Source organism: Hemiscyllium ocellatum, chromosome 47 (assembly GCF_020745735.1).
Source record: "Hemiscyllium ocellatum isolate sHemOce1 chromosome 47, sHemOce1.pat.X.cur, whole genome shotgun sequence".
Taxonomy (NCBI): domain Eukaryota; kingdom Metazoa; phylum Chordata; class Chondrichthyes; order Orectolobiformes; family Hemiscylliidae; genus Hemiscyllium; species Hemiscyllium ocellatum.
The window spans coordinates 13,910,510-13,935,969 of NC_083447.1; the positions used below are offsets into that span (position 1 = coordinate 13,910,510).

The window sequence follows — 25,460 nt, forward strand, 5'->3', positions numbered from 1 at the left end:
TGGAAGCTTTTACATTCAAAGCAGAAAGGCTATCCTCACACCAGTGTGAGCCATACAGCCAACCCAGAACATATCCAACAGATCTTCAGCTTGACTGAACCAATAGTGTCTGGCATTCTCACACACGGGTGCAGAATTAAATCAAAACAGCTATCAGCTACAATACTGCAATCTCATACTATGGGAAGAGAAAGGATAAAAGTCATTACTGGTTTATGGCTAATTTCACTGTGATGTCATTGAAGTCAAGGGATTTGCTCTCATTAATTACAAAAGAGATCTGAGCGACAATACTCTGATTGTCCTAATAACTGCTTCAAGTAAACGCCAGGCACTGTGCCAATGACTTACTGGATACATCTTTGTGAGAAGATCCAGATATCTTTCATCACAAGGAATGATAAAGGCACATATAATCATATTAAGAAGGCAACAGGCCTATCAGCAAACAAAATACCTTCACTGAAAATAAAACATATAGTGGAGATGAAACTCACAGTTGAGGAGCTTAGCAAAGCTGTTAACTCACCGGCCATGGGCAAAGTTCCACATGCTGATGTTATAATGCCGAAACATTTGGGAATCCTTCAGCACCTTTTCAAACTTGCCTGGCTCAAAGGATAGGGCAGTGTCCCAGGATAAGGGTAGGGATAGAAATCACTGGCCCCAGTACTGCTCCAAGCTTAGGCTCTCTACCACTCCTGTCCAAACCTCAGCACAGTGCCCTTTCTCCTAACCCAAATATAGGCCCCTTTGCATCCTGGGCCCCAGTTATCCTCTTGTTCCGTGCCACATCATAGAATATGCATGATGCTAGGATTGTGATCTGGCATAAGATTAAAGGCAGTCAATTCTAATGATTAGTGAGGCATCTCCTTGCTGAGTATCACAGAAACATGACTGACCTGTATTGCCCTTGTCAGACTGCAGTTCCTGACTGAATGCATATACCCCGAATCTCAGTGTTCTTTCAGATCTGTTAAATGTACAACCAACATGATCTCCTCACTCCTGTAGCCGCAAGAGAAATGTTGCAAACTAACATATTGCCTTAATTGCTCTTACCCAATCATTTGACGGTGTGCGCACAGGAGGATCATTTAAGCTACTGCTCACCCAAAGCTGTTCAATGTGATCTCCCCTTTCCATGAGAACTTGATGTGCACGGACCCAACTACACTCATTGCACAAATGACGGTTGTGTACCCAATGACCTTCTGTACAGTGAACTGACGATATTTACGGAAATGTTCATACTCCCATAATGGACATATGCAAGAAGGTATCAGATGATTGGACCAACTGAGAGACAAACATCAATGACCAGAGGGTTAGAAGAAGCAAGGCAAATTGTTGAGAAGAGGGCCCAGGGTAAACAGAGAATCCTACACCATCCCAGCCCATGGTCTAACTTTGCAGCAAATGCAGCATAGACTGTCTTGTCAAGGTGGGCCCCAGAGTCATATCGGGCAGTGTTTAACACAGAGTTGACCACCATGGCACAAACTGTCATCTCATGAGACAGAAGGCTGCCAGAAACGTTTGATAAAGAAAAATATCCATGTCGTCAAGCAGGAAGATTGCATGTTTTCGATTCATGGATGGAAACTGCAGCAGAACCGATAGCTGTATAGTGCAAAGAATGCAGCACGGGGCAGCATAATGGCTCAATGGGTAGCACTGTCCCGCACAGTATCAGGGATCTGGGTTCAATTCCAGCCTTGGGTAACTGTGTGAAATGTGCATGTTCTCCTTATGTTTGTGTAGGTTTCCTCCTGGCACTCCAGTTTCCTCCCACAGTCCAAAGATGTGCAGTCTAGGCGGATTAGCCATGGTAAATGTGAGGTTATAGAGGTAGGGTGTGTCTGGGTTGGATCCTCCTTGGAGGGTGAGCACAGACTCAATGGGCTGAATGGCCTCTTTCCACACTCTGGGGATTCTATGACTCTAGTGCAAAATATATTGATATTGGTGGGTGGCACGGTGGCGCTGTGGTTAGCACTGCTGCCTCACAGCGCCTGAGACCCGGGTTCAATTCCCGCCTCAGGCGACTGACTGTGTGGAGTTTGCACATTCTCCCCGTGTCTGCATGGGTTTCCTCCGGGTGCTCCGGTTTCCTCCCACAGTCCAAAGATGTGCGGGTCAGGTGAATTGGCCATGCTAAATTGCCCGTAGTGTTAGGTAAGGGGTATATGTAGGAGTAAGGGTGGGTTGCGCTTCGGCGGGTCAGTGTGGTCTTGTTGGGCCGAAGGGCCTGTTTCCACACTGTAAGTAATCTAATCTAAAACTGTTGAGAGAATTAACTGAGGTAATTTAATCAGAGATTCAGAAACCACAACAACCATGAAATATGATTACTCAATGCACTTTGCTCTCAGGTATTCATCATTGAAGGAACATAAACATTTGGGTGCATTGGTTTGTTGAGAAAAATGTTTTTATTCTTTCAGGTGCCTGTCAACACCACAATGACATCACTTAGAATGAATCAGATTTCTTTCTACTGCATTCTGCAATATTTGTTCAATAAATACCTGGGATGAATTAGCTGGACGTTCCTAGTCATCTAGCCCCAGAAGGCTGGTTTTGTTGACTGATTTCATTCAGGAGACTTGTGCACCCAACCTGGGCTGACACTCCCAGTGAAGTACTGACACAGACTACACTGGCAGAGGTTTCATTTTAGGAGGTGAGGCTAAATTGAGGTCCTGTCTGCTTACTCAAGTAAACATAAAAGATCCAATGGCACTACTGGAAGGAGAATTATCTCCTATGTCTTGCTCTATGTTTAGATGATCTAGTCATAGCTATGTGTGGGAGTCTGCTGTACACAAATTGATTGTTGTGTTCCAACATTTCAACAGTGGCTACATATTAAAACTACTCTGTTGGCTGTAATATGATTTGCTGAAGTTCTGAAAGGCTCTACGTAAATGCAAGGTTTTCTTTCTTTCAGATGATGCTGTAGTGAAAATTGGCTTCCATTGGCGGACTACCCAATGTAAATGCTCAGGGACATTTGCTGAGGTGGTCTCGCAAGGTGCTATACTGACTGGGAACATCCCAGCTTTGATTCTGAACTGAGGCTATCTCTGCTCCATGGCATGATCTCAAAAAAGAACAAGGAGGCTCTCCCTGACTTGTGGTTAATTATCATCCCTCAAGCAGCATTATTAAAAGAGCTGATCTAGCTCATTTCACATTGATTGCTATGGGAGCTGCCTGTCCACAAATTGGTTGTCACCTTACAAAAGTTTCTGCACTTCATAAATACTTAATCTTTTTTGTGCTTTTGTGGGATGTGGACATCACTGACAAAGCCATCATTCATGGCCTGCCCTTAATTTCCCTTGAACTGAGTAGGTTGCTTGACCACGTCAGAATCAATCCCATTGATGTAAAGCAGAAGTCACAGCTAGGCCAGACTAAGTAAGAACAGTAGATCTCCTTCCCTAAAAGATCTTAGTTTTCTTCTCAATTCCATTGAGTGAGCTAGATGGAATCTTACAACAATTATATGGGGTTTGGTCACCACCATGGTAACTTTCAATAGTTTTTCTTTTTGCTTTTTTTTGTGTGTGCAGATGTGAGACACAGTGAAAGACACAAGGTGCACGAATCTTTATTCAATTTCCACCACCAGGAAGAAAAGAAACACCTGAGTGGCCTGTGACAAGCAGTGCCCTTCACATCAAAGGGCAATGCTGTGTGATCAAACAGTGAAGGGGAGGGCAGGGATGAAATCAAAGTAGAGTTGGAATGTTAGCTTTCTATTCAAAGTTTCTATTAATTGAATTTAATTGATGCTGTGTACCCACGACGTCAGAGAATTAGCCAGCACCTTCAAATAACTAATCCAGTCATATTCCCTGCATGGTAGCATCTCGCTCTGGGACTCCAGAGAATTAGCCAGCACCTTCAAATAACTAATCCAGTCATATTCCCTGCATAGTAGCATCTTGCTCTGGGACGGCCGTAAAGTACTTTGAGAAATACTACATTCTTACCTGACAGTCTCAGGTGTAGGTTTTGAACCCACAACCTTGGACTCCCAAGTGACAGTGTTATCTTGAGCACCAGCTGACTCAGTATGAATGGCAGCAAACACCAGTTCAGTGGTGAGCATTTGGGGGAATTCCATGATTCCTCAAAGTACTTTCAGCAAGAATTGACACTTGCAAAATGAGCAGTGAGCTCATGTGCACTTTGTGGGTTTTGCTGCACAACATCGTTTCAGAAGTTGGAAAGCCTACAGTGCACTGATCAGTACGAAACTCCTTCACACCATTAGATGGCACAAGAGCTTTGGCTTAGTCAGGATGCCAAGCACAATATTCTGATATTGAAGCGTTTAGTGCTGAGAAAAACAGAATAGCTCCACCGACTTTCAGAACTCCCCAATACAGCTCACCTCAAAACAGAGTGAGGAATCTTCCTGCTTTAAGATTAGAGTGGATTCCCTACAGTATGGAAACAGGCCCTTTGGTTCAACAAGTCCACACTAACCCTCTGAAGAGTAACCAACCCATACCCATTCCCCTACTCTATATTTACCCCTGACAATGTGGGCGATTTAGCATGGCCAATTTGCCTGACCTGCATATCTTTGGATTGTGGGAGGAAACTGGAGCACCCGGAGAAAGCCCACACAGTCATGGGGAGAATGTGCTGGAAGAGAATTTAACTGAGCCTACCCTAGTTTTAGCTGACTTACTTCAAAGCACTGTTGTTCAACAATGACTGGTTGGTTAGAAAGTAACCATTGCACAACAGTCATTTAAGGCAAGGACCTACATTTATAATATCACCTCCTACAACCCCAGGGTGCCCAATGTTTTTAACAGCCAATTCAACATTTTTGAACTGCTCTGATGGAGGAAATGCAAGTAGCTAATCTGTGCACAGAGACCTCCCACAAACAACAATCCAATCTCCAGCCAATTTGTTGTGGGTGTTGGGTAAGGAATAAATATTGGCCAGGACACCAGGGAGGACTTTCCAGCTCTTTCTAACTAAATACCATGGGTTTAAGAACACAGGAAGTGGATGAGGCCACTCAGTCGGTCAAGCCTGCCCCATCAATCTAGATGACTGATGACTGTCCCCTTAGTGCCATTTTCTGCACTATCCTTTAATGCCATTTATCTCCTGATACCTTTCAAATTTTGTCTTGAACTTGCATAATATTTGAGCTTGCCCAGTCCTCAGCACACAATTCCAAAGATTCACCATACTCCGAGTGAAGAAATTCCTCATCATCTCAGCCTTAAATTGTCTCCCTTATCCAGACATTATGTCCCAGGTTGTACAGCCTCCATCCAGGAAAACATCCTATCTATAGCCATCCTGACATGCCCTCCATGAATTTTGTAAGTATCAATGAGAGCACTTCTCATTCTTTGAAAGATACAATTACTGTAAGCCCACTTGACACCGTACTCAAACTCCTTGAAATGAACGTCAACACACTGTTTGCCTTTCTAACTGCTTGCTACATCTGCATGCTAGCTTGTAGTGACTCATGGACAGATCTCTTTGGACACTTGCAAGTTCTTTACAAAGTATCAAATGGGAAAAAGTGAGGACTGCAGATTGTAGAGAGAGGAGGAGAACTTCTTAAAGGTAGAGTAGAGACAGGAGGGCTTCCTGATGAAGGGCTTATATTCGAAACATCGATTCTCCTGCTCCTCAGATACTGCTGACCTGCTGTACTTTTCCAGCACCACACTCTCGTAAGAATCACATAGAACATATATCGAATATGCAGGCCATTTGGTCCAAAAGTTCTATGTTGCGTTAATGCTCTGCTTGAGCCTTGTCCATTTCAGTCTATCAACTTACCCTACACAGAGGTCTTGTGGCACACAGCAGCATCCCTATCTCTGGGTCAGATCCTCATGAGGGCTTGCTGGCACAGGAAGGAGCATTCATAGCATACTTTAGCAGACCGATAATCAGCCTGGAAATCCTTCCATCACTATTCTGCAACAGGTAAAATAATAATTGTGAAGATTTGCTGAAAAAAGTTACCTTCTCCCTCAAATACTTGATCAGCTTTCCCTTAAAGCCACTCCTTGTGGTAGCAAGTTCCTCTTTCTTTAAACTCTGGGTGAGGAAGTTTCTTCTGAGTTCCCCATTTAATTGCTTAGTCACAATATCACATTGACAGCCTTTAGCACTTCCCCGTTAGAGCAAATATTCTCTCTGTGTCTATTCAATCAAAACTTTTCAGAATTATGAAGACCTCAATTCACCGCCCTCCCCCCAGTCTTCTTTGTTCTAGACAGAACTCAATCAGCCTGTAAATCTTTTCCAAATAAGTATAAACTAATTTCTGGTTTAATCCTTGTAATCTTACATATCCTCTCGCTGCCTCTATATCCTCTCTATAATATAGTGACAGAAATGAATGCAACAGTGATGTAACCAAAGTTCTTCAGAAGTTTAGAATAACATTTCTACATCCACTTGAGAAGAAGCTAGTCTTCGATTGTACATTTCATGCGGTAAACAGCACCTTTAACAATGCAGCACTTCCACAGCCTAGAATGGAGCAGGATTTAAACCAACAACATGCTGAGTTAGAAATGTAAGCTAAAATAAATATTTAAGTTTCACCTTACAGCCCATCTTTCCCAGACTATCTAACAGCTCACTGACATCATACAGTGAACAGCCAAACCAAGCAAGGGGAAGCAGATTGTTTTTGATTAAGTAATGCCTCTGAAAGCATCGCTGTTCAGTCTTGGGGAGAACAGAAGGTGAGCCTCATCTAGCATACTCCTCATGATTACTCACCCTGCTGTGAGTCTGGTGTCAAAGTTCACACATTGGAACACAGGAAGGGAAGATGGCCACAAAGGCTAGGCTCCTTTGACTTGACTTTCCTATATAAGAAGAAATAGCTTAGATCTTTAGTTGTTCACTGTCAACTTGTTAATTACCTTAAACCCCTCAAATGGAGTGCCCCAAATTCTGGGTTTGGTTTTGGTTGGGGGAGGCTAGTGGCAGAAAGAGGTGGTGTGTGTTAGTCCCATCCATGCAGCAAAGTCTCATCTCTGATTATCTCAGTTGTCCCTACCATTGGACAAAGCCCTTTGCTCCTCTGAGACCATGTGATAGCTGGTGTGCAATAGACATTCCAAATTAATTGAACCCACATGTGGGCTCCCTCTGTCACCCCAGAATGAAGTTGAGGATCTTGAACATCAAGATTCTCATGGACAACCCCAGCAGTGACTGACCAGAATATCACATTGTTGTCTTAACTTGGGAAGTTCAGCGCTATGACACTGGCATTGCAATCCTGACTGGCACAATGATGGGGAGGAGAAAGCCAGGTCAAAGGGTGAGGTGCTGGATGCACTTCTCTTTTGGGAAGATAAGTCAGGAGAAGACAAGGGGGGTTGGCTTCTCCATAAAAATGAATGGTTGATCTTCTCAATGCACCCTCCTCAAGATAAAAGAATGCCTTTGGATCACTCTAAATCCAGCATGACAAACAAGCTGTGCTCCTCACCAACAGATTCACCAAAGACCTAGTATGAATAAAAACTGCAGTCATGCAAGGCTGAGGCATCAAATGAACATAATTCTTCATTCTCCTCACTGCAACACTCCACCCCATCTCTAAGAACCCTCCTGCAAGAGTGGAACTTCTCTACATGGCAAATGTTCAACGTGTGCTTCCAATACAGACCCAAGATCATCCCAACCTCTGCCATTGAGTTGCAATATGCACTTGTGTGTGGATATACTGAGAGGTCAAGCCCTAAATCAATGTTAACCCAGTACATTCACAGAGGTGGATGAGTGAAGGGGCCTCAGGTTAAACATCTGGAAGAGCCTTCTCACCACCTCTTCACCTTGCACAACACATCCTCCTGTATATGAAAAGACAAGGATAATGTGGATCATTTCTTATACCTTGGAATACTTCGCTGAGCAAGAGCAAACATTGACAATGAACCTCAACACCACCTTCAGTGTGCTAGCACAACCTTTGATTGTCAGAGGAAACAAGTCTCAAATCCAGCACCAAGTTCATGGTCAACAGGGAAGCCGTGCGAGCTGGCCCCTTCTATGCATTGATATGGATTATACAGAAGATAACTTAAATCCCTAGAGAAGTGTCAACAGAGAAGCTTCCACGAAATCCTGCAAATTCATATTGGCACTCCAATATCAGTGTTCCCTCCCAGGCCAATGTTCCCAGCATTGTGGCACTGTTTTTTTTGTCGCTCGGCTACCTTGGATGGGCCATACTGTCCATAGGCCTGTCATAAGAATTCGAAAACCAGGTCTCTACTCTGAGCTTTGTCACAGCAAGCAACAACGGAAAAAGGTCTTTTTTTGAAAAATGTCCATTCCTACCAACATGAGCATCTTTTGCTCAAGATCATCCAAATAGCAGAAGAAGCATTCATTGAAGGCATCAACTATTTCAAACATCTCGAACAGGCCCAGGTACAGACAGAGGAAGGAGTGTGAGTATGAAATAAAGTGTTATTAGTATTTGGTTTGTTTAACTCTTGGACAGTAAGATGGAAATGTCAAATCTACCTGCCAACATTTTTCAGTTAATAACTGGGATTTTGAATTCCTGTTTTAAAAGTTAATGCCCTCTCTCGCTGTCCTCCCTCTCACCCTCTTTATCCTCTCAATCCTGAGGGGGGTAGCTGTCTGTCTGTGTGTGCATGTGTGTGTGGGGAGGGGAAAGGGACTCCAGTCAAGATGTCACGCGCGCTCCCGCAGTCATCGTCCCGGCGGCGGCGCGCGCGACCCCGCCGCGTGCCCGCGCCCGAGCGGTTCCGCGTTCCCGACTGAAGCGGAGGAAGCAGCCGCGCTGCTCCAGGGTTTATACAGGAGAAGCTGCAGGCAGGTAAGAGAGCGGGTTCCTGGGAGAGCCTTTCCCCTCCACCCCTCACTCTCCCCTTCCCTCTGTCATTCAAGTCTCAGCCCGACCTCGCAACCCGATGACGACCACAGGGTTCTGTCTTTTTCTCTCTCTTGTCTATCCATCTCTCCGTCAGTGTTTTCATCTTTCTCCCCCATCGAACCCCCATCACCTCCTCCTGTCTATTTGTCTGTGTGTGATCCTCTGCCCTCCTCTCTCACTCAGTTCTCTCCTGCCCCCTCAAGCTCTGTTCCCCATCGTCTCTGTGGTCCCTCTTCTCCCCGCCGTCTCTTTTCCCCCCCATCAATCAGTGTATTTGTCTTCATGTCTTTCTCTTTGCGTCTCTTTCTCGTTCCTTCAGTCTCTCCCTATACCTTCTTCTGGCAGTTCTTGGTTAATGTGTTGAGAAGTTGGGCTATGTTCTGATATTGATGCAACTGGTTTCAGGGTAGAGTGCTGGGCAGTGCCAGTCTCTGTCTCCCTTTGTTGCCCGCTCACTCGTCTGACAGATCCTCACTGGAGATCCCTGTTCAGATTGCTATTTTTCTCTAATGTTGTCACAGGGAGAGTAAAACTGAAGAAAGACTAGTCCCCTGTTTATGGATACCAACACGTGTTTACTTAAACTGACCTCTTCATCGATTGAATTTGAGTATTTTACTCCTGGCTTGCTTTTATTTGTATTTAATGCTGGTAGCCTGTATTCTACAGTGAAGATTTTTAAGTGTCACTTATCCTTTTGCCCTCATTCCCTTGCAAATTACTGCCTTTCCCTTGCTACCTTTCATTGCCCTCACAGTACTCAGTGGGGCTGTATTTGTCAGCAATGGTCAGGAGCACAAGTGCTGACACTTTGTTCCCTCTGTTGCTCTTAACACCTTTCGCAGTGACAGCCTCCTGGATCAGATGTGTAAACCTTCCCACAGCTTTAAATAGCTCCTCGAGATTATGAAAGTTAAACTGTTTTTCAATCTGTAATTTCCAGTGTTCAACTATATTCATTCTTAAACCCAGAGATGCAAAGCAGAGAAGGTTTCAAACAATAGGATTTCTTCAAAAAGGGACATTGTTCACCCTTCATATCTGTGATGGCTTGTTCGAAGGGGTATCTAACTGGTCCAACTCCCTTACTTTCTGCCCATAACATTGCACTTTCCCAATGTATCCAATTCCCTTTTAAAATTCTAACTGCATTTGCTTCCAATACGTGTGTGTGTGTGTGTGTGTGTGTGTGTGTTGTGTGTGTGTGTGTGTGTGTGTGTGTGAGAGTCTTCTCTATTTCTGACCTATAAAGATGACCTTTAGGTAAATTGACTTCCATTTCTCCAGTCTCTGAGGTTTTTGCAAACAGATTTTAAATGAATTCTTAGAATTGTTTTATGGAAACGTTCTTTTTTTGATTTAAAAATAATTTTTGTGCAGGACTGCATTTCTGACAATAAATTTAATGTGTAGTTTTAATATTTTGTATGAAGTCCTCTGCTGTACTTTGGGAATTGTGCCTATTTCTTGTAATCTCCTGTTCTATTCACCAAACACACCCTGCTTGATTGATATTCTATGTATCACAATGATCTGTTCTTAGTGTTTTGTAACATGCTTAGCTGTTATGTGCACGATTATCAGTCACTGCATTGTGGGTTCTGTCATGATAGACCATGTTTTGAAGTCTCTGGTTATATCTGTCAGACTCTACCTTCCATTTGCCAACATTGCCCCTTTATTGTGCTTTTTCTGGATTCAAAAGGGGTATTTTGCAACTGGAAAAATCAGTCATGCAGTCAGTTTGAAATAGGCTTTACTAATTGTTTAACATATAAAATAGATGTTAAGGTATTAACTATGTACAAATTCCAATTATATGAAGCTCATCCAACATAAAAAAATGAATATTTGGACCAAGTTTCCAAGGGCAGTAATAGAAGATAATAGGACTGTTCAAAATTGTTATTATGTGGAACTTAGGAATGGGAGGTTTTCATTCAGCCCATCCAATGTTCCATTCCATTAGACCATAGCGGATCTGTTGCTCAGCTTAAATTGAACTTGTTTCCATTTCCCACAATCTAATAAAAATCCATCAGATTCAATTTTGGTATTACCCTCCAGCTTTGATTAGCAGGAACAGCGTTCTGGATTTCTACGAGCTTTTGTGTGAAGAAGTACCTCTTAACATCACTGTTGAACAATCTCGTTAGTGTTAAACCCATACTCCTGAGTTTGGACTCACCTACTGAAGCCAGCAGCTTTTCCCTTGACCCTACTAAATCCTTTTGGACACCTCGACTAAATCATTCCTGAACTTTCTACATCTTCATTCATGTCTGCTATACCTGAAGCCAAGTCACTTGCTTGTTGTCTGCTGATGCTTCACTCTGAGTGGGTATTTGCAGTGGGGGTGTAACCATTTACTTTCCCTCTCAGGGTAAGATGAGGAGGCAGGTCCTCAGTCTACCTCAGCAAGAACTGGAATAAAAGTCCACAGTATTCGTATTGTTCTGACCGCATGTAGCTAACTGAGCTAACAAGTGCACTGTTAACTTTTTATGCAAAGTGTTGCAAATCTAACCCTGCATACTGCCAGTAGTGGTTGTAACGAGGTCAGCCAAATGGACCTCATAGAATATGAGTTCCCTGATTGGAGCTGTTAATCTGGTCCAATCAGGGAGCCCTGGCTGACAGATATAAACAGGAGTGTCTTGTCTTCATTTCCCTGAAAACCGGTTGAATGTCAGGGTTTGGGGCTAGGCTTTGCCATTCCCCTCCCTTGTAAAATTGCTGTCTCTCTGTATACAGTTGTAAATGTTAATTGTTTTGTAAACTGTGAATTGTTTAATAAAATATATGAAAAAAGGAGTGTCAGAGGTTCTCTCCACTCTGAGCGCTGGCTCAGCGCTGGCTCAGTACTAAGTACTAAGCACATGTAAATAAAGGGTGATTTGGTAATGGGATACCGGCCTCTGTGGAGTTATTTCAGTGGCGACAAGAGGAAAAAAAAATGCATTCCTGAAGAAGCTCACTTGTAACAGTTGTCTTTGAATTGGGGTAAACATTTCTGGCATCATGCCGTTATTTGGGAAGCTTGATTCGTTCAATCCTGCTGTTGAAGACTAGGGACTCAGTAGGTGGAAAGAATGTGTTATTTTTTTCCGGGCACCTGACATTCGGTCAGATGAAAAGCAACAAGTAATTCCTCTGACAGCATGTGGACCTGCAGCCTTTCTGGTTGCTAGGAGCCAATGTTTCCTGAGGCAACAGATACTAAAACCTTTCAAGAGTTGATGGATTTAGTTAAGCAATGTACGATTCCAAGCCTTCTCTAATCCTGAGGCCCTATCAGTTTTACTTGGCAGTTCAAGAGCCAGGAGAGTTTGTGTCGGGACTTAAGACAACTGGCAGAGGCATGTGACTTTTGTTTAACCATTAATGAGATGCTGAGAAGCTGTTTGGTGTGTGGGATTACTGATGTAACCATGCAAAAGTGTCTACTAGTTGAAGTCCAACTCGACTTTAAACAGACAGTTCAACTGGCTTTATCATTAGAAAATGCAGCAGGTGGAGAATATGAGTTACAGGATGTTATGTTGGGGGTGGACACCTTCACCAGGCCAATTGAACTTGGGGGACACCACTTCAGTGAAGCCAATTGCAAAACCACACTCAGGACATAGCTTGAACTGAGGGACTCTAGGTCAGCCCACAGCAAAACCCCAAAACAAAACTAAGCCTCAGCCCAAATGGTTGACATTTTCTTCAGGATACAGGCCATCAAGCTATTATAGCTTCTGCTGGTATGTGGCCTTGAGTCAGCAAAGGAGGCCCACTAGGCCTGAATTGAGTAAGAGAATATATAGGCTGATATCCAGGAGAGTGCATTCCCCCGACAGCCAACCTACATCTGGCTTGGAATGGTCAAATTTGCTTAGCAACATCCAAATCAGAACCAATCAAAATAAACGTTTGGTTAAATTGTTAAATTGGCGTTGTGGTATCAGCATTTTCAGAACCAATCTTTGACAACATTCGCTCTGGACTCCAATCCTTACTTTTGTGTAAGACCTTGGCTAAACTGAGAGCCTATGCTGAAGACCCTTTACAGATGAAGAGTACAACTTTGGTTCTGGTCTCATACGAGAAGCAGCAGGTTCAGTTACCACTGATTGCCATAAAAGGCTCGTGCCCAAACCTGACAGGGTGAAATTGAGAAAGATTCACCTTGATTTACTCAATATTTTTCATTTAGAAAATGGCTGCCTGAGTGAAGTCCTAATTAAATACTGGGAAGCTTCTCATGAAGGTCAAGGAACTGTCAAAGGAGTTAAGGCCACCTTGCATGTTGATCATGAAGCAATTCCAAGATCCTGCAAGTCTCTGTCATTTACCTAATACGCAACAGTAGAGGCAGAAATCAGGAGGCTGGGAAACCAATGGAATCATCAAACTAGTACAGTTTGCCGAGTAGACCGACTGTGAAGTCTGTCAGGTCAGTTTGTCTTAGGTGGGGATTTTAAACAAACCTTACAGCTTTTGTTTTCAGTTTGTAGAAATTCTGCTTGAAGTTAGATGCATGGTTCTCCTTGAGAAAGGAGTTCGTTCATACAAGTTAGAAAATAGGTTACCTCAGTGTAAGTGTTTTTGCTTGAAAGTTTCAGACCAGAAATATTTGTTTAGAAGCCTAAAGGGGTTTCTGGAAGCTGAGAAAGTCTAAACTCAATTCTGTGACTATTCAAGGAAGAGACTATCAAAATTTCAAGACGAGAGATTGAAAGGAATTATTAAAACTATAGCTGTTGGAAAGTAGCAAACTCTCTTTGATGTTTGAGTACTGTATTGCGAAGGTGGTGAAAGATGGAATTGTATTTTTACTGTGTTTTGAAATCTTTCAAATTGTTTTATATGTAAATAGCTTGATTTATTCTATTTTACCTTCTCTACTTCTGCATTCTATTATTTAAATCAGATCTGCATCATCGCATGCTTGTGGTTCAGTGAAAGAGCACTTTGTTGAATTTGTAAAAATATGATTGATCAAACCAGAGTTCATTGTGGGTATCTTACCTATCCAATAATAACATCAGCTGGAATCATAATACCTGATATTTTCCAGGTTACAATGTGCATTTGAAACTGTATGTTGCCAGAACAATTTCAGCTCATTGGTTGGAGGGGAGGTTGATTGAATCAACTGGATGGTCAGTGTGGATCTGATTGGTGCAAACAACATTTGGTTCTATTTTCCCCTTTTCCAATTGGATTAGGGACCTGACTCCTTCCCTACCCTTTGGGGAGGCTGCCATACTGTGGACTACATCCGCCTTCAGTCAGAGAACTGAAGAAGGGGGAGTCCTGATACAATTGTGGAATGATTTGGAGAAATTGTATGTTATTTTATAATGGGTGAAATACAATTGTAAAAGGAGGGGCAGAAATATTTTGTTTGTTTGGTGGCCTTGGATGACAGCTTCAAAAAAGAGATTGCAGAAAATCTAGCTAATTCTAAGACAGGAGTTAGTTAAAGGAACTAATATATAATACAGATGAGTTGACTGTTATTCTTTAGCTAATGAAAAAGGACACATTCCACTAGGCATTGCTAGGAATAGGGCTTTTTCTGATTCATTGGATGAGGGAACCAAGTGTAATGTATTATGCAGATGATACAAAGTTAGTTGGGGAAATAAATTTGCTGAAGATACTGAGAGGTGCCAAAGTGATGTGGACAGATGATGGACCTGTAGATACTGGGTAGAAGTGGCGGAGGATGATGTGATGAATGTGGAGGTTGGTGGGGTGGAAGGTGAGGACCAGGGAGGCACTGTCCTTTTGCGTTGGAAGAGGTGGGGTTCATGGGCGGAGGTACGGGAAGTTGAGGAGATGCACTGGAGGGCATCGTTAATCACGTGGGAAGGGAAATTGCAATCTTGGAAAAAGGAGGACATCTGGGATTTTCTAAGGTGAAATTCATCATCCTAGGAACAGATGCGGCAGAGGCAGAGGAATTTGAAATAAGGGATGGCATTTTTACAGGAGCTAGGGTGGGAGGAGGTATAATCCAGGTAGCTGTGGGAGCCGGTGGGTTTGTTGTAGATGGCGGATGAAGCTGATGGTGGACCTGGGGAGGAATGCAGCACATCGAATATAATGAGGGGAAAATTGCGATGTTATGAATTTCGATCGGAAAAGCAGACTATCTTTAAATGGTTGGAAAGTTGTGGGTGTGCAATTGTTGACTATATCCAAGACAGAGATCAGCAGATATTTTGGGTATTGAAACAAAACTAAAGATATGAGGACAGTGAGAGAAGGTGGGTTGAAGTAGAAAGTCAGCCATGATTTCATTGAAAGACATTGAAGGGATAAATGACCTACACCTGCTTCTATTCCTCATATTTCTCATGAATGGACAACACAAATCTATGAAACGAGGGCAAGAAATAACCTACAAACAAGTCAGAAAACATCCATTATAACTAAAAGAAAGCTCGAAAACAATTGAAAATACAAACAGAAGGATGTCATTCACACATTCCCTCAAGTCTGTTCATTCATTCTGTGAGATCATGGTTGATTGGTAGCTCAATTCCATTTTCCCACCTTTGCTTTATAGCCCTCAACACTCTTATCAAACTATCAACTTGAGTCTTAGAAACAATAGTTGGTCCTCAACAGAGAATCACAAAATTGTTGCAGCTTTGAAGGAGGCAGTTCAGTCTGTTGTGTCTGCACCAGCTCTCTGCAGGGGCAATTTACTGAATGCCACATCCCTCCTTCTCCTATCTATAGCCTTGGGGGAGATAGTTCCATATTACCTTAGTCTTGTCTGAAGAAATGCTCATGATTGAACTTCCATTTGTGTCATAGTCATTATGGCACAAAAGGAGGTAATTCGTTCCATCCAGTCCACATTGGCTCTCCTTTTAGGAATCCAGTCAGTCCCATTCCCTCACTCCATCTCCATAGTCCTGAAAGCTTATTGCCCTTAAGTATCCAAACAATTTGTGTTTCAAATCGCTCGCCACCTGTGCTCCAGCAGCTTCATCGATAGTGAGTTCCAGGCCATTGCTACTCAGTATGCATAATGTTTCACCCCTAGTTCTCGTAAGGTCAGCTAATGGGAACAACTTTCTTTATCTACCTTATCAAAACTTGTCATAACCTTATGGACCTCCATCAGCTCTCCCTCAATCTCCATTGCCCCAAGAAAACCAACCCCGGCTCCCTAACACTGGAGCTGAAGTCCTCCAATCCTGGAAACAGTCTGGGAATCTCAGTTGCCCTCTTTTAAGGATCGTCACATCTTTCCTGGAGTTTCCTGACCGGAACTGAATGTAGTAATCTAATTAAATTTCTGTTTTTGCTTGTGTTTGGGTGGACAAACGCATGTTAAGAGATTCTGTCATCTGAATTATCTTCCACCAAGCATGTCTTAGCAAGCTGAGTGTCAATGATTTATTATTGCTCCATGTCCCCCAGTTTAAATTTAAAATTCAGAAAGGAATATCTTTGGCCTTTGAGGACTATGATGCCCTGTGGCAATTACCATTGTAGTTTTTATAACTCATTCACCTGACAGACTCTCATGCAAAAATAAAAATGAAATTCTATTGATTTCCCTTTATATTGATTGAATTGTCTAGAAACTTTTCAAATGGAACTGAGTTTGCTGGCAGATTGAGTGTTCCATTGGTACGGACAGAAGCAGTAATAAGAACCTTGGGAGGTTGTAGGTGTGAGTGGATATAAGAACATAGGAGCAGGTGTAGGCCATCTGGCCTGTCAGACCTGCTCCACCTTTCAATAAGATCATGCTGATCTTTTTGTGACCTCAGCTTCACTAACCCACCCGCTCACTATAACTCTTAATTCCTTCACTGTTCAAAAATCTGCCTTTCTCTTAGAAACATTCAATGAGATAGCCTTAACTACTTCAACGGGCAGGGAATTCCACTGATTCATAATCCATCGGATGAAGAATTTCTTCCTCAAATCAGACTTAAATCTGCTGTCCCTTATTTTGAGGCTATACCCCTTAGTTCTGATTAGATTACTTACAGGGTGGAAACAGGCCCTTCGGCCCAACCAGTCCACACTGACCCTCCGAAGAGCAACCCATCCAGACCCATTTCCCTACACCCCCATTCCCCTACACCTCACAGTACGAGCAATTTAGCATGACCAGTTCACCTAACGTGCACATTTTTGGACCGTGGGAGGAAACCAGAGCAAACCCACGCAGACACGGGGAGAACGTGCAAACTCCGCACAGACAGTTGCCTGAGGTGGGAATTGAACCCGGGTCTCTGGCACTGTGAGGCAGCAGTGCCCACCACTGTGCCACCGTGCCACTTCACCCGCCAGTGCAAACAATCTCCCTGCTTCGATTTCATCCATTCCGACATGATTCCATATGTATCAATCAGATTCCCCCCTCGTTCTTCTATATTCCACTGAGTATAGTCCCTGTCTACTTAATCGCTCCTCATAAGCCAACCTTCTCAATTTCGGAATCAACCTAGTGAACCTCCTCTGCACCTCCTACAGTGCCAGGACATCCTTTCACAAGTAAGGAGGCCAAAACCGTCCACGATACTCCAGGTTCATGTAGATGGACCACCATCTTGTAATTCACAGGCACATCAGAGAGGTGTGGCAATTTTTATAACGGCTGGGTTTCTGTGAATTTTAAAATGATATGTCACAAAAACTACCACCCCCTTCTTTATTGGGTCACATTTGTCAAAAGGACTGAAGTCTCGGGAGTTAGAAAATGAACACATGCATGGGAGTATGAGAATATTTTTCAGTTATTTTTGCAGCTGCTTTATTTCAAGCGTAAGACTGGCAGACTAATTCAGAAGCACCAAACTGAAGTCATTGTGATAGGTGGATGGATGAGAGAAGTTAGCACTGTTCTCTTTGAGAAAGAAAAAAATTGAGAGGAGATTTAGCAGAGGTATTTAAAACCATAAAGGGTCTACAGAGTTAATAGAAAAAAAACTGTTCGTATTGCTGTGATGGTCAAGAACCCTGAACTGAATAGCTGTGGCAGATGGTGTCATAGTGATCATGTCACTGGATTAGTAATCCAGAGGTACAGGCTAAAGTACTGGGATATGAGTTCAAATACCACAGTGGCAGCTGGTGGAATTTAAATTTGATTAATAAAATCTGGAATAAAAAGCTACTTTCGATAACGGTGACCAAGCTGGTGCAATAGAAGCATTCAAGAGAGAACTGAGTTGTTATGTGAACGCACAGGGCTATAGGGAGAATTACATTAGGTAAATTGCTCCTATGCAGAGATATGACAGGCCGAGGGACCTCCTCCTGTGTTGTGACAGTTATCAACCAGAGAGCACTGATTTAGGGAGACTGGCAAAAGGAGCAATGATAACATGATGGAACACAGCTAGCGGTTAGGATCTGTAATGTAGTACCTGAGAATTTGGTGGAGACAGCTTTAAAATATTATCAGATAATTATCTGAAGAGAAGGTGGAGGGAGTGGTACTAGATGTGTTTTTCTTGTAGAAAACTAGCATGGGCACTGTAGATTGAATGGCCGCCTTCTGTACTGTAACCTTTCTCCAGAAACATAAAAGAAAAATTAGGGATAAACCTATAACTGGATTGAGAAAATAATGGTGTAAAGAGCAGTTCCAGGAGGGCAGTTAGGTTTGAGCAATAATTATTGTTAACGGCGCCTCATCCCATAAAAACATTAAAGAGAGCAGAGACTTCAGTGAGACCAGATCAGCTGAAGAATTATCTGCTGAAATGTAGACTTCAGATAAATGTGCTGTTGTTATATGGATGTTTTGGCATCCTGTACTTGATGAACTTGTAAATGCCAGTGTGAAGCTGACAATTTTGAGAAGTAGCTTCCAAGACAGAGATCCATCCTCTGTCATTTTCCCTACAAAGTGGACAACCTGGCGAGACCTGAAGTGCATTGAGCAGCTTGATTGTATAATGTTTGCGATGGCCCACCAGATGAAGACAGAACGAAATGGGCAGATGTAAAGTTTGTCTGCCCTCAACAAGAAAAACTTGCATCGCCATAGCATCGTTCATGCCCTCTGAACGTCCCAAAGTGTCTGGTGCTGGAAAAGCACAGTCGGTCAGGCAGCATCCGAGGAGCAGGAAAGTTGACGTTTCGGGCTTATGCCCGTAATGTCGTCTCTCCTGCTCCTCGGATGCTGACTGACCGGCTGTGGTTTGCCAGCACTACACTCTTTGACTCTGATCTCCAGCCCTGGAACCCTCATTTTATCCCAAAGTGTCTAACAGTCATAGAGTCATAGAGTCAAAGAGATGTACAGCATGGAAACAGACCCTTTGGTCCAACTCATCCATGCCGACCTGAGATCCCAACCCAATCTAGTCCCAATTGCCAGCACCTAGCCCATATTCCTCTACACCCTTCCTATTCATATACCCATACAGATGCCTTTTAAATGCTGTAATTGTACCAGCCTCCACCACTTCCTCTGGCAGCTCATTCCATACACACACCACCCTCTGCAAGAAAACATTGCCGCTTAAGTCCCATTTATATCATTCCCCTCTCACTCTAAACCTATGCCCTCTAGTTCTGGAACTCCCCCACCCCAGGGAAAAGACTTTGTCTATTTACAATAAATGCCATAGAGGAATGGAGACATTGCTGATGAGGAGGGAAAATAGTTAAACCCGTAGACTGACTGAACACAGCTTTTACCTGTTGGGATCAAATGGATATGTCACAAACTTTGGGTCAAAGGGAATGTCTGGTAGAGAGTTGCAATACTTCACCTTGCACACCACTCTGGATCTCTCATGGGCAGTCAATGCAGTACTTTTTGATATGTGGTCCCTGTTATAATGTAGATAGTCCCTAAAGTTGTTAATGTTTACATGAGATCCTCAGTAGGTAGTAGATTCAAAGATGGTTGCTTCATAACTGAGCCCACTCCTGACCTACTATCTGAGCATGTCCATATTCATCTTGGGTTATTGCATTGTGCAATGGAATGGAGGATCTGGGCAATGTTTCATTGGATTCCAACTGTATGGCTAACTATCACACCCTGACTACAAGCCAAAATTGCTTGATCCATCTCTGAACATGTAAAAGGCCAAATCTGGACTTTCTGTACTGTACAATGACACATGAGCTTTCTTTGTTCTTTATTCTTTCATTGGTTGTGGGTGTCCTTGAACTGAGAAATTTGCTGCTCCATTTCAGAGTTCAATTATGAACATATAAGTTAGAGGAGGGAGTAGGCCACTCAGCCTCATGAGCCTGCTCCCCCATGGCTGATCTTATTGAAACCTTAACTCCCCGTTCCCATTTCTTTGCAAAAGTCTTTCAGCCTCTCACTCATCAAAAATCTATCCATCTCCATCCTTAAAAATGTTGAAAGTTTTTGCTTCCACAACCCTTTGAGGAAGAGAATTCCAAAGATAAATGACCTTCTGAGAGAAAACCTCTTCCTTTACTGTCTTAAATAAGTGCCCACTTATTTTTAAACAGTGTTCCATGGTTCTAGATTTTCTTACATGAATAAACATTCTCTATACGTCTACTTTTCCAAGATCTCTATATGTTTCAATCAAATTACCCCTTACTCTTCCGAACTCCAGTGAATATAAGCCAAGCCTATGCAATCTTTCCTCATAATACCACCCAGCCATTCCAGAAATTAGTCTAGTGCACCTTCTCTGAACTGCTTGCAAAACATTTATATTAGATTAGACTAGATTAGATTAGATTCTTTACAGTGTGGAAACAGGCCTTTCAGCCCACCAAGTCCACACCGACCCTCCGAAGAGAAACCCACCCAGACGAATTTCCCTCTGACTAATGCACCTAACACTATGGGCAATTTAGCATGGCCAATTCACCTAACCTGCACATTTTTGGACTGTGGGAGGAAACTGGAGCACCCGGAGGAAACCCACGCAGACACGGGGAGAATGTGCAAACTCCACACAGACAGTCGCTCAAGGCTAGAATTGAACCTGGGACCCTGGTGCTGTGAGGCAGCAGTGCCATACCTTCCTTAAAGTTAAGGTTAAAGCATATGGCTGTGCTTGAATCTGGCATCATATATAGGCCACACCATGTGAATGGCAAATTTCCTTCCTTAATGGATGTTTGTTGTACAACAAACGATGACAGTTGTCACGGTGACCATTCCAAAGATTAGCACTGCATTCTAGATTTATTGATTCAATTTAAATACTGGCAGTTGCAGTGTCCTCTTACTTCAAAACACCCTGACTCCATTTTCTAGGTCATGAGTTTGGTGGGATTGCCATCAACAAGATGGGATCTGTCATTGCCTGCCCACAAGGTTCCAGAAATCAGGAGGAGAGTGGGTTGGAGGGAAGGGCTGGAGTAATCATTTAAACTGGGAGATGCATCCTGATCATGAAAAGACTGTACATGAGAAATTAGCCAATAGACAGAGTAGAATGGAATGGAGACTGCTGTAAAAGCCTTCCTGTCAACTGGGACAGTCCATGATGTTGCACCTCCTGCCACCTTCAGGAACGGGGACCTGGGTTATGTCCCTTTGCCTTCCTTTCCATGTAGTGGACATTATTTTGCACCTGGAAACAGATCCTCATCTGGTTGTACACCTAACAAGCTGATGTCTCATGCATCACTGCCTGTCTTGCCTTTTGGCTTTGAGTCTAATTCACAGTGAAGGTTTTTTGCTGGAAGATGGGAGGTGATATTCCCATTTTTGATACTGGCAGCCGAAATTTACTTGGCTCTGCAAATAGTACTGACATTTGCAGAATGAAAATTCGAATTAAGATGAGTAAGGAATAGTCCACTCACCCTTCCTTGCTTAGAGGTGAAGCAGTAATGGATGTGTTCAGTGTTCCATGGAATTGAACATACAATGCGTTGATGAATTGAAGGTGGTGATCAATAGTCTTTCAATTGGACGGTTTGCCTACTATTCAGCAACACAATGCACACAGTCTATTATCATTGAAGTATTTTATGGCTTTTGTGAGAACTATGAATGACATGGCAGATGCTGAAGGTCTTGCACATCTTTTGCAATATTCTTCAAGGCTGGGATACCTGCTGACTCTGGATTCTGCAGGGAAATTATCCAATGTTTTATTTTCCAAACTAAAATCATTACAGTGGGTTGGTGGCATGGTGGCACAGTGGTTAGCACTGCTGCCTCACAGCGCTAGAGACCCGGGTTCAGTTCCTGCCTCAGGCGACTGACTGTGTGGAGTTTGCACATTCTCCCCGTGTCTGCGTGGGTTTCCTCTGGGTGCTCCGGTTTCCTCCCACAGTCCTAAAATGTGCAGCTTAGGTGAATTGGCCATGCTAAATTGCCTGTAGTGTTAGGTAAGGGGTAAATGTAGGGGTATGGGTGGGTTGCGCTTTGGCGGGTCGGTGTGGGTTGGTTGGGCCGAAGGGCCTGTTTCCACACTGTAAGTAATCTAATCTAATTAAATGCAATGTCAGAGCTAAAATATGTTACGGCAGGTATAATAGGAAGTAAAGTCTGTCCTATTGTAACCTGGAACGTTGGAAATGAAATCAAAGATATGTTTAGGTAACACCATTAGTGATCAAAGTGAATGCCAAAGCAATTAAAATGCACTTAAACTACAGTCACTGTAGAAAAATGGAAGCCAATTTGTGGATGGCAAGCCCCAACAATCAGATCTCAAATTTGTTTTTAAAAGGTCAACTAAGGGAAAAATAACTCCATTGCTCTGAGAAGGCAAGTAGAACCATCTCATCCAAAAGATGGTTCATCAGACAGTAGCATTCCCTTAGTACTGGACTACAGTGATAGTGTGCTTGAATCCTAGAGTAGGACTTGAATCCACACTATATGCATCAGAGGCAAAAGAGCTACTGACATGATTGTTCATGCACATGCACTATGTGATTTCTTTATGCACTAGTCCAAAAACATCCAGTTCAAGATATCTGATAGTTGTTTCTTGAAAATTGATATGTGTCTGCTTTATCATATATGTCCAAGGAACACAAGCAACTGTGACCTCTATCAACCATAGGAGGACCTTTAAACATTTATTTTGTTTCATGTCAGAAAGCTATCATGCAACGTGAGCTTTCAGACATTAGATGTTTGTTCTGACTTTTGCAATATTCACACATTAACTTTTCCAGAAAGCAAACAGGGCAGACTGGCTAATCTGTATTTATGTGAGAGGGAAGAATGGCAGTTTATTTTCCATATGTTTGAAAGTTAAAGCCTGTTGATGCCAGTTGAAAAGGAGTTTTTTTTTTCCGTAAGAATTTGTGTTTTGAGGGAAAAGATACTATGTCCTAAGTTATGATTAGATGCTAGGTCCAATCTGCATCTCTGGAGGACCACTGTTGTTAATTTTTAAACAAGGTTCCTTAATCACTATGGTCAGCTGGAATTACATTGCTGAATTTACAGGCAGTTATAAAGACTTTGAAAATTGAAATATACAACTACTTTAGTAAAGAAAACTCATCTATGTATTAACATTCGTTTTACTGGTTTATCTTCTGTATATAATTGTGATAGTCTTCTTTGATTTGCAGTGATTAGGAGTTAAGGGTGTGTATTTATATACTGTGTTAGATTGTGATTAAAAAAATTAAGAGCACTGAAGCATTATGCATTTCAAATCCCGTTTCACCAAGAGGATTGTTTCCAAATTGTGCCCCGCACATGAATTAGGATCAGGTGTAGGCTGTTCGGGTCCTTGAGTCTGTTCCATCATTTGATGATTTTATGGCTTATCTGATAGAAAAACCCCAAATCTACTTTCATGTCTACCCTCCTCCCTGTCATAGGAAGGATATTATTAAGCTAGAGAGGGTACAGAAGAGATTTACCAGGATGTTGCCAGGTATGGAAGGTTTGTGGTATAAAGAAAGGCTGGATAGGCTGGAACTTTTTTTTAACTGGAGGGTAGGAGGTTGAGAGGTGACCTTATAAAATCATGAGGGGCATAGATGGTGATAATGGTAGGTGTCTTTTTCCTAGTGTGGGGGATTTCAAGATTAGGGTGCATATTTTTAAGGTGAGAAGAGAGGGATTTTAAAAAGTCATGGGTGGCAAACTTTTTATAAGAGGGTGGTTTGTGTGTGAAATGAACTTCCTGAGTAAGTGGTAGATGTGGACACAGTTACAATGTTAAAAAGATACTTGGATAAGTACATGAATAGGAAAGATTTGGAGGGATATGGGCCAGGAGGAGGCTGGTGGTACTTGTTTCCATCAGCTTGGCCTGATTGGACCTAAGGGTCTGTTTCTGTGCTTTATGACTCTACATTATTTTGGTATTCACAGATCCACTCATGGAAACTTCCCTTTTGTACTAATATGTTCAAGTAAATGACAGGTATTCAGACTCACTGTAGAATCTGCATTTGCACAGAATTATCAGGTTTGAACACCACTGCTGACAGGTCAGAAGCTAAAACTCAGCAAAGTTTGTCAGAAAAACAAATACTGAGAACAAGAATGATTAATACAACTCTTCTGGGCTACCTGACAAATGTTTAACTGCAGGTATCCAGTGAGTATAAAAATCTGCTGAACAGGTTGATGGAGCAGGACCACCAGTTCCAGTAGCTGTGAGAGTACTTGGTGTGCAGCAGCCTTTTAGTGACACAACTGAGAATCTGAAAAGGTTTACTTCAGAACCAGTCAAACAATATGGGTGATTAAAGACCTTCAAGCTGATCAAAAACGCATGGGAGGTGAGCTACATATGACTCCATGGAAGCCAGAGCTGAAAATGTGTTGCTGGAAAGGCGCAGCAGGTCAGGCAGCATCCAAGGAACAGGATTCCTGATGAAGGGCTTATGCCCAAAATGTCGAATTTCCTGTTCCTCGGATGCTGCCTGACCTGCTGCGCTTTTCCAGAACACATTTTTAGCTCTGATCTCCAGCATCAGCAGACCTCACTTTCTCCCCCATGGAAGCCAGATCAACTTAATACAAACTCAGGACATGTTTAAAAAAAAACCTGTCTGATCTAAGCATCCAAGATACTGAAGAAAAAATAGACCATATCTTCTAAATAGATTTTGATTGCTTGATCCAGAAACTCTAGGCTACTGCAAGGAAGAAAGACCAGCTGCCTTTTAAGATGTTGTTGGACTGGAGTGGACAAAATTAAAAATCACACAACATCAGGTTATAGCCCAACAGGTTTGTTTGGAAGCACTAGCTTTTGCAGCGCTTCAAAAGCTAGTACTTCCAAATAAACTTGTTGGACTCTAACCTGGTGCTGTGTGATTTTTACCTTTGTCTGTTAAGAGACATTCAGGAGATTGAGGGTCTTCTGGATAAGGAAATAGACCAATGACAAGGTCCACAAACAGAAATGTCCTCTACAAAGATTGTCCAAAAGAGAAAAAAAAGACCCTGTCACAGAGAAGTGATTCACACATCAGAACCAGGATCAACAGTCCTCAAGCCTGAGGCCTACCATTTTTCCAAGTCTGAAGAGTGTTCTGAAAGAAGTGAAAAATGCCCAGAGATCTAGTTCCCACATGGGATGCTGTGCAGCTTGGAGGGGAATGTTCC

At 42.6% G+C, this 25,460-nt stretch overlaps 1 protein-coding gene across 2 annotated transcripts in view; it reads left to right on the plus strand.

The window, feature by feature from the left end:
- The first annotated feature begins 8,814 nt into the window (after positions 1-8,814).
- The window catches only part of LOC132836789 (sodium/calcium exchanger 3-like), a 368,268-nt gene continuing 351,622 nt past the window's right edge, over positions 8,815-25,460 (plus strand). For both annotated transcript variants that reach the window (XM_060856259.1, XM_060856260.1), the window contains exon 1: positions 8,815-8,881. The gene's annotated coding sequence lies outside the window, so the exon portion shown is untranslated. The remainder of the gene's footprint in view (positions 8,882-25,460) is intronic.